A 10873-nucleotide genomic window follows, 5' to 3' on the forward strand; every position below is an offset into this window, starting at 1 on the left:
TAAGCTACATGATAGCTAATGGTCAGATAAAGGACATTAAAAATGTGAATTTATAAAATTTGAGTCAATTCATGAAAGTGTTTTATAAACATTATAAACAAACATCTACCATATAATGTGGTAGATTTCATAATCTGTTTACAAATGCTTAAATCCTTTCTTTTAAAACATTATCTTATAAAGTTATTAAAGTTTTTAAATATCCTGGTTTAATTTCCCTTATGTCACCCTCACTAATATCAAGCACATGTTTGTACTACACATATATATACACTACTGTTTTCCTTGCATAATGTCCCTCCATAAGAATATCTTTAGTCTGAGGAAAAATCAGAGCATGGCAAAATGCTGCTTTAACTGCTTAATAAAGTGTTAAGTGCCCAGGTGATCTGGAAATGCTGCTTCAGACTTCTGAGCAGCAATGTAGCTCCTCTGTAGATCTCCCATCTTATCAGATACTGTTGCAAAATTAAAATGCAGCTCATACATGTGGGGTGCTAAGGATGAAGCAGCTTGCAACTGTGCAGTGCTCTTGCGTGTTCGACATGGCCCTTCTGCATCTCCAGCACGGCCAGGTTGTTGTAGGTCTCTGCATGGTTATTGCTGTTAACCAGACCCAGCCTGAAGCACTGATGGGCCAGATTCGTATCTCCTATTCCCACAGCTACATGTCCCAAGTTGTGCCAGACCTCAGCAACCTCCTCTTCATTTTCAGCCAGAGAAAGGGCATGTTCAAATGAGGTCAGAGTCATATCATACTGCTGGGCATAGAAGCAACAGAGCCCCAGGTTGTTGAAAAGCTGGCAGTTATAAACACCCATCTGCAGGAATTGCCTGTAAAACCAGAGAGCTACTTCTGGTTGATCAGAATAAAAATGGTTGCTGCCAATGCATGCAATGGCTTCCACCTGAGTATTGTCCTGTTTCAAAACCTCGTTGTGGTATTCAGTGGCTGATAAAATATTGTTCATTTCCTCATAGATCCTGGCAATTCCACAAAGTAGGGTTACTTCTCCTGGAAACTTATCTAAGCCTTGTTTGAAAAGATTTAAAGCAGTCACAGGTTGATTCAATGAGATGTAAACTTTTGCCAAGTAGAGAAAAGTATCTACCATTTCCTGCTGCTTCAGGGCTGATTTAAATTGTTTTTCTGCTTCAAGATACATTCCTAAGCTGTAGTAACATTCTCCAATCTGCACTTTCCATCACCAGTCCTTGTATTGAGAATGCTCTGTGGAAAGGGCAGCCAAATCCACAATAGTCTTAAGATCATTTTCATGATGAAAGATATACTCAAACAAAGCCTTTGCCAATTTAGGTTTCTGGGCATACTTTGTTAAATTCAGTCTAGATAAATTTATAAAAGATCCATCAGGACTTGTAAGCATGGAAGCCATTCCCAGCCTAAAAAACCTTCCAGATGAGCTGGTGATAGGGCAAGCTGTGTAGGCAGTGCTGGGTGTTCTAATGGCCTATTCCATAGTTCCTGGCCTTCCACTTTGTGTGCTGGGTCTAAGGAAACCTGTAATGGGTATTCCAGCTTCAGTGATTAGCCTGACAGCTGGACTAGGCCCTCCTGTCTGGTTAGTTCCAGGGAGTTTCAGAGATGTGCCAGGACATGGAATGTGAGCAATAGTATTTTTGTTCAGTATCATTTCTGCAATTCCTTCCTGATCTACGTCAATTTCATCTATGTACACCACTTCATTTAGTGCTCGTGCTTTTAAAATCCAGGCTGCCAGCTTTGTAACTTTGTACAAATTACTTCACCATGTGCCTCAGTATGCTCAATCTGGTCATAAGGGGACTTCTCCAGCATCTGCATGCACAGATCTGCCCAGAGCTGGAAATTCCTGTGCCTAAAATAGCTCCAGGCCAGGAGCAACGGCTCCATCTCCAAGTCCATGGCGGCCGGGAACCAGCCGCGAAAGACCAGGGCCCAGCACAGGGAGGGCGGGGGGCAAGGAGCAGCTCATTGTAGTTTTGATTTGCATTTCTCTAATGATTAGTGATGTTGAGCATCCTTTCATGTGTTTGTTGGCAAACTGTATATCTTCTTTGGAGAAATGTCTATTTAGGTCTTCTGCCCATTTTTGGATTGGGTTGTTTGTTTTTCTGTTATTGAGCTGCATGAGCTGCTTGTACATTTTGGAGATTAATCCTTTGTCAGTTGCTTCATTTGCAAATATTTTCTCCCATTCTGAGGCCTGTCTTTTCGTCTTGTTTATGGTTTCCTTTGCTGTGCAAAAGCTTTGAAGTTTCATTAGGTCCCATTTGTTTATTTTTGTTTTTATTTCCATTTCTCTAGGAGATGGGTCAAAAAGGATCTTGCTGTGATTTATGTCATAGAGTGTTCTGCTTATGTTTTCCTCTAAGAGTTTGATAGTGTCTGGCCTTACATTTAGGTCTTTAATCCATTTTGAGTTTATTTTTTTGTATAGTGTTATGGAGTGTTCTAATTTCATTCTTTTACATGTAGCTGTCAAGTTTTCCCAGCACCACTTATTGAAGAGGCTGTCCTTTCTCCACTGTACATTCCTGCCTCCTTTATCAAAATTAAGGTGACCATATGTGTGTGGGTTTATCTTTGGGCTGTCTATCCTGTTCCATTAATCTATAGTTCTGTTTTTGTGCCAGTACCATACTGTCTTGATTACTGTGCTTTGTACTATAGTCTGAAGTCCAGAAGCCTGATTCCTCCAGCTCCATTTTTCCTTCTCCAGATTGCTTTGGCTATTCAAGGTCTTTTGTGTTTCCATACAAATTGTGAAATTTTTTGTTCTACTTCTGTGAAAAATGCCATTTGTGGTTTGATAAGGATTGCATTGAATCTGTAGATTGCTTTGGGTAGTATAGTCATTTTCACAATGTTGATTCTTCCAATCCAAGAACATGATATATCTCTCCATCTGTTTTTATCATCTTTGATTTCTTTCATCCGTGTCTTATAGTTTTCTGCATATAGGTCTTTTGTCTCCTTAGGTAGGTTTATTCCTAGGTATTTTATTCTTTTTGTTGCAGTGGTAAATGGAAATGTTTCCTTAATTTCTCTTTCAGATTTTTCATCATTAATGTATAGGAATGCAAGAGACTTCTGTGCATTAATTTTGTATCCTGCTACTTTACCAAATTCATTGATTAGCTCTGGTAGTTTTCTGGTAGCATCTTTAGGATTCCCTATGTAAAGTTTCATGTCATCTGCAAACAGTGACAGTCTTACTTCTTCTTTTCTGATTTCAATTCCTTTTTTTCTTTTTCTTCCCTGATTGCTGTGGCCAAAACTTCCAAAACTATGTTGAATTATACTGGTGAGAGTAGACAATCTTGTCTTGTTCCTGATCCTAGAGGAAATGGTTTCCATTTTTCACCACTGAGAACGATGTTGGCTGTGGGTTTGTCATGTATGGCCTCTTTTATGGTGAGGTAAGTTCCCTCTATGCCTACTTTCTGGAGGGTTTTTATCATAAATGGGTGTTGATTTTTATCAAATGCTTTTTCTGCATCTATTGAGATGATCATATGGTTTTTCTCCTTCAATTTTTTAATATGGTTTATCACATTGATTGTTTTCCGTATATTGAAAATTCCTTGCATTCCTGGGATAAACGCCACTTGATCATGGTGTATGGTCCTTTTAATGTGCTGTTGGATTCTGTTTGCTAGTATTTTCAGTTCCTATTTAGAAAAGAAGAAAGGTATAAAAATCTGTGTTTCAGAGATTGGTTCAAGATGGCGGAGTAGAAGGACATACACTCACTCCCTCTTGGGAGAGCACCGGAATCACAACTGACTGCTGAACAATCATCAACAAGAAGATGCTGGAACTCACCAAAAATGATACCCCACATCCAAAGACAAAGGAGAAGTTGCAATGAGATGGAAGGAGGGGCCCAATCACAATAAAATCAAATCTCACAACCACTGGGTGGGTGACTCACAAAATGGAGAACACTTATACCACAGAGGTACACCAACAGGGCTGAAAGTACTGAGCCCCAATTCAGGCTTCCCAACCTGGGGGTCTGGCAGTGGGAGTAGGAATTCCTAGAGAATCAGACTTTGAAGGTTAGTGGGATTTGATTGCAGGATTTCAACAGGACTTGGGGAAACAGAGAGTCCACTCTTGGAGGCCACACACAAAGTAGTGTGCGCATCAGGACCTGAAGGAAGGAGCAGTAACTCCATAGGAGACTGAACCAGACCTACCTGCTATTGTTGGAGGGTCTCCTGCAGAGGCAGGGGGTGGCTTGGCTCACCATAGGGACAAGGACACTGGCAGCAGAAGTTCAGGGAAATACTCCTTGGCATGAGCCCTCCAAGAGTCTGCCATTAGCCCCAGCAAAGAGCCGGGTAGGCTTCAGTGCTGGATCACTTCAGGTCAAACAACCAACAGGGAGGGAACCCAGCCCCACCCATCAGCAAACAAGTAGATTAAAGTTTTACTGAGCTCTGCCCACCAGAGCAACACCCAGCTCTACCAGCCCCTCTCATTGGGAAGCTTGAACAAGCCTCTTAGATAGCCTCATCCACCAGAGGGCAGACAGCAGAAGCAAGAAGAACTACAGTTCTGCAGCCTGTGGAATGAAAACCACATTCACAGAAAGACAGACAAAATGAAAAGTCAGAGGACTATGAACCAGATGAAGGAACAAGATAAAACCCCAGAAAAACAACTAAATGAAGTGAAGATAGACAACCTTCCAGAAAAAGAATTCAGAATGATAGTGAAGATGATCCAGGACCTTGGAAAAAGAATGGAAGCAAAGATCAAGGAGATGCAAGAAATGTTTAACAAAGAGCTAGAAAAATTAAGAACAAACATAGATGAACTATACAAAAACTGAAATGAAAAATACACTAGAAGGAAATAATAGAGAATAACTGAGGCAGAGGAACAGATAAGTGACCTGGAAGACAGAATGGGGGAAATCACTGCCATGGAACAGAATAAAGAAAAAAGAATGAAAAGAAATGAAGACAGCCTAAGATACCTCTGGGACAACATTAAATGCAACAACATTCTCATTACAGGGGTCCCAGAAGGAGAAGACAGAGAGAAAGGACCCAAGAAAATATTTGAATATTTGAAAATATTTGAATCAATTGAATATTGATTATAGTCGAAAACCTCCCTAACATGGGAAAGGAAATAGCCACCCAAGTCCAGGAAGTGCAGTGAGTCCCAGGCAGGATAAACCCAAGAAGAAGCATGCCGAGACATATAGTAATCAAATTAACAAAAATTAAAGACAAAGAAAAATTATTGAAAGCAACAAGGGAAAAACGACAAATAACATACAAGGGAACTCCCATAAGGTTAACAGCTGAATTCTCAGCAGAAACTCTACAAGCCAGAAGTGAGTGGCACGATATATTTAAAGTGATGAAAGGGAAGAAACTACAACCAAGATTACTCTAGCCAGCTAGGATCTCATTCAGTTTTGATGGAGAATTCAAAAGCTTTACAGAAAAGCAAAAGCTAAGAGAATTCAGCACCACTAAACCAGCTCTACAACAAATGCTAAAGGAACTTCTCTAAGTGGGAAACACAAGAGAAGAAAAGGACCGACACAAAGAAACCCACAACAATTAAGAAAATGGTCATAAAATATACATATTGATATTTACCTTAAATGTGAATGGATTAAATGCTCCAACCAAAAGACACGGGCTCGCTGAATGGATACAAAAACAAGACCCATATATATGCTGTCTACAAGAGACCAACTTCACACCTAAGGACACATACAGACTGAAAGTGAGGGGATGGAAAAAGATTTTGATAGCATATCAAAATCAAAAGAAAGCTGGAGTAGCAATACTCATATCAGATAAAATAGACTTTAAAATAAAAATATTACAAGAGAAAAGGAAGGACACTACATAATGACCAAGGGATCAATCCAAGAAGAAGATATAACAATTATAAATATATATGCACCCAACATAGGTGCACCTCAATACATAAGGCAACTGCTAACAGCTATAAAAGAGGAAATCGACAGTAACATAATAGTAGTGGGAGACTTTAACACCTCACTTACACCAATGGACAGATCATCCAGAAAGAAAATTAGAGAAACACAAGTTTTAAATGACACAATAGACCACACAGATTTAATTGATATTTATAGGACATTCCATCCAAAAGCAACAGAATACACTTTCTTCTCAAGTGCACATGGAACATTATCCAGGATAGATCACATCTTGGGTCACAAATCAAGCCTCGGTAAATTTAAGAAAATTGAAATCATATCAAGTATTTTTTCTGACTGCAACACTATGAGATTAAAAATCAATTACATGGAAAAAAATGAAAAAACACAAACACATGGAGTATAAACAATACATTACTAAATAACCAAGAGATCACTGAAGAAATCAAAGAGGAAATCAGAAAATACCTACAGACAAATTACAACGAAAAGACGATGATCCAAAACCTACGGGATGCAGCAAAAGCACTTCTAAGAGGGAAGTTTATGGCAATGCATTCCTACCTCAAGAAACAAGAAAAATCTCAAGTAAGCAATCTAACCTTACATCTAAAGGAACTAGAGAAAGAAGAACAAACAAAACCCAAAGTAGTAGAAGGAAAGAAATCATAAAGATCAGAGGAGAAATAAATGAAATAGAAACAATAGCAAAGATCAATAAAACTAAAAACTGGTTCTTTGAGAAGATAAACAAAATTGATAAACCTTCAGCCAGACTCATCAAGAAAAAGAGGGAGAGGACTCAAATCAATAAAATTAGAAATGAAAAAGGAGAAGTTACAATGGACATTGCAGAAATACAAAGCATCATAAGAGATTACTACAAGCAACTCTATGCCAGTAAAATGGACAACCTAGAAGAAATGGACAAATTCTTAGAAAGGTATAACCTTCCAGACTGAACCAGGAAGAAATAGAAAATATGAACAGACCAATCACAAGTAATGAAATTGAAACTATGATTAAAAATCTTACAGCAAACAAAAGTCCAAGACCAGATGGCTTCACAGATGAATTCTATCAAACATTTAGAGAAGAGCTAACACCCATCCTTCTCAAACTCTTCCAAAAAATTGCAGAAGAAGGAACACTCCCAAAGTCATTCTATCAGGCCACCATCACCCTGATACCAAAACCAGACAGAGATACTACAAAAAAAGAAAATTACAGACGCATATCACTGATGAACATAGATGCAAAAATCCCCAACACAATACTAGCAAACAGAATCCAACAGCACATTAAAAGGATCATACACCATGACCAAGTGGGATTTATCCCAAGGATGCAAGAATTCTACAATATACGCAAATCAATCAGTGTGATACACCATATTAACAAATTGAAAAATAAAAACCATATGATTATCTCAATAGATGCAGAAAAAGCTTTTGACAAAATTCAACACCATTTATGATAAAAACTCTCCAGAAAGTGGGCATAGAGGGAAACTACCTCAACATAATAAAGGCCATATACAATAATCCCACAGCAAACATCATTCTCAATGGTGAAACACTGAAAGCATTTCCTCTAAGATCAGGAAAAAGACAAGGATGTCCCCTCTTACCACTATTATTCAACATAGTTGTGGAAGTCCTAGGCATGGCAATCAGAGAAGAAAAAGAAATAAAAGGAAGAGAAATTGGAAAAGAAGAAGTAAATCTGTCACTGTTTGCAGATGATATGATACTATACATAGAGAATCCTAAAGATGCTACCAGAAAACTACTAGAGCTAATCAATGAATTTGGTAAAGTTGCAGGATACAAAATTAATGCACTTGGGCTCCCCTGGTGGCGCAGTGGTTGAGAGTCCGCCTGCCAATGCAGGGGACATGGGTTTGTGCCCCGGTCCAGGAAGATCCCACATGCCGTGGAGCGGCTGGGCCTGTGATACATGGCCGCTGAACCTGCACATCCGGAGCCTGTGCTCTGCAACAGGAGATGTCACAACAGTGAGAGGCTCATGTACCACACACACACACACAAATTAATTAATTAATGCACAGAAATCTCTTGCATTCCTATACACTAACAATGAAAAATCATAAAGAGAAATTAAGGGAACAATCCCATTCACCATTGCAACAAAAAAGACAAAAATACCTAGGAATAAACTTACCTAAGGAGGTAAAAGACCTGTACTCAACAAGCTATAAGAGACTGATGAAAGAAATCAAAGATGACACAAGTAGATGGAGAGATATACCATGTTCTTGGATTCGAAGAATCAATATTGTGAAAATTACTATACTGCCCAAAGCAATCTACAGATTCAATGAAATCCCTATCAAATTACTAGTGACATTTTTTACAGAACTAGAACAAAAAATCTTAAAATTTGTGTGGAGATACAAAAGACCCCGAATAGCCAAAGCAGTCTTTAGGGAAAAAAACGGAGCTGGAGGAATGAGACTCCCTGACTTCTGACTATACTACAAAGCCACAGTAATCAAGACAATATGGTACTGGCACAAAAACAGAAATATAGATTAATGGAACACGATAGAAAGCCCAGAGATAAACCAACACACCTGTGGTCAATTAATCTATGACAAAGGAGGCAAGGATTTATAATGGAGAAAAGACAGTCTCTTCAATAAGTGGTGCTGGGAAAACTGCACAGCTACATGTAGAAGAATGAAGTTAGAACACTCCCTAACACCATACACAAAAATAAACTCAAAAGGGATTAAAAACCTAAATGTATGACTGGACACTATAAAACTCTTTGAGGAAAACATAGGAAAAACACTCTTTGTCATTAATCTCAGCAAGATCTTTTTTGACGGACCTCCTAATGTAATGGAAATAAAAATAAAAATAAACAAATGGGACCTAATGAAACTTAAAATCTTTTGCACAACAAAGGAAACTATTAACAAAACAAAAAGACAACCCTCAGAACGGGAGAAAATATTTGCAAATGAATCAACGGACACAGGATTAATCTCTAAAATATATAAATAACTCATGCAGCTCAATATTGAAAAAACAAATAACCCAATCAAAAAATGGGCAGAAGACCTAAATAGACATCTCTCCAAAGAAGACAGACAGATGGTCAAGAGGCACATGAAAAGCTGCTCAATGTCACTAATTATTAGAGAAATGCAAATCAAAACTGCACTGAGGTATCACCTCACACCAGTTAGAATGGCCATCATCAGAAAATCTACAAACAAAAAATGCTGGAGAGGGTGTGGAGAAAAGGGAGCCCTCTTGCACTGTTGGTGGGAATGTATATTGATACAGCCACTATGGAGAACATTATGGAGGTTCCTTAAGAAACTAAAAATAGAATTACCATATGACCCAGCAATCTCACTACAGGGCATATACCCAGAGAAAACCATAATTCAAAAAGACACATGCACTCCAATGTTCATTGCAGCACTATTTACAATAGCCAGGTCACGGAAGCAACCTAAATGCCCATCAACAGACGAATGGATAAAGAAGATGTGGTACATATATACAATTGAGTATTAGTCATAAAAAGAAATGAAATTGAGTCATTTGTAGAGACGTGGATGGACCTAGAGTCTGTCATACAGAGTGAAGTCAGAAAGAGAAAAACAAATATCATATATTAACGCATATATGTGGAATCTAGAAAAATGGTACAGATGAACCAGTTTCCAAGGCAGAAATAGAGACATAGATGTAGAGAACAAATGTATGGACACCAAGAGGGGAACGTAAGGGGTGGTGGTGGTGGTGGGGTGAATTGGGAGATTGGGAGTGACATATATACACTAATATATATAAAATAGATAACTAATAAGAAACTGCTGTATAAAAAATAAATAAATAAAATAAAATTAAAATTTTTTTTAAAAAAATCTATGTTTCTACCTTAAGAAGCTAGTTTAAAGAAAAAGAAAGAGAAAATAAAATTCAAAGTATCTAGAAGAAAAGAAGTAAAAACAAGAACAGAAAACAAAGCAGAAAATGCAGAATAATAGAAAAAATTAATAAGGTCAAGAGTTTCTTTAAAGATTAATAAAACTGGTAAATCTCTAGCAAGAGAAATTAAGAAAAAGAAAGAAGATAAAATCTCCAAATATTAGAAAAGAAAGAAGGTTCATTATTACAGATCCTACAGATATTAAAAATAATAAGAATTTAGGGTTTTTTAATAAATTTATTTATTTATATTTATTTTTGACTGCATTGGGTCTTCGTTGATGTGTGCAGGTTTTCTCTAGTTGTGGCGAGTGGGGGCTACTCTTCGTTGTGGTGCACAGGCTTCTCATTGCAGTGGCTTCTCTTGCTGTGGAGTACAGGCTCTCGGTGCGTGGGCTCAGCAGTTGTGGCACACGGGATTAGTTGCTCCACGGCATGTGGGATCTTCCCAGACCGGGGCTCAAACCCGTGTCCCCTGCATTGGCAGGCAGATTCTTAACCACTGCTCCACTAGGGAAGTCCAACAAGTTGTTATTTTGAACAACATTTTGCCAATATGTATAACAACTTACATGAAATACACACATTTCTTGAAAAACATGTGTTGTGTACATGCCTGACATTAAGTTTTTAATTGTAATGTTAAGTGCCTGACATTAGGCTTTTGATTGCTGATGCATCCATTTCAAAGATATCCATCACAAATAAACATATTGCCAGCTGTATGACAGAGCAAAATAACTAGATAAGAAACTAGGCTACTCCTACTGATGAAGTTCCCCTTTTATAAAGCCCTAGGTAGCCTAGATAACTGACCACTTTAGTGACCCCTGCATTTCCCTAATTCCCACTCTTATGCTTTAAATTCACCAATAAAGAGTGAACTCACAAAGCCCTAGACATCTTACTCTCAGACTCTAATAGAGGCAGATCTCCAGGTTTCCTCTCTCTTTCTCTTTCTCC

At 38.1% G+C, this 10873-nt stretch overlaps 1 pseudogene; it reads right to left on the bottom strand.

Annotated features, from left to right (window-relative positions):
- Positions 1-330: 330 nt before the first annotated feature.
- LOC137224527 (tetratricopeptide repeat protein 8-like) lies at positions 331-1937 on the bottom strand (annotated as a pseudogene).
- Between the last annotated feature and the right edge of the window lie 8936 nt (positions 1938-10873).

The sequence above is a fragment of the Pseudorca crassidens genome, chromosome 5 (genome assembly GCF_039906515.1).
Source record: "Pseudorca crassidens isolate mPseCra1 chromosome 5, mPseCra1.hap1, whole genome shotgun sequence".
NCBI lineage: Eukaryota > Metazoa > Chordata > Mammalia > Artiodactyla > Delphinidae > Pseudorca > Pseudorca crassidens.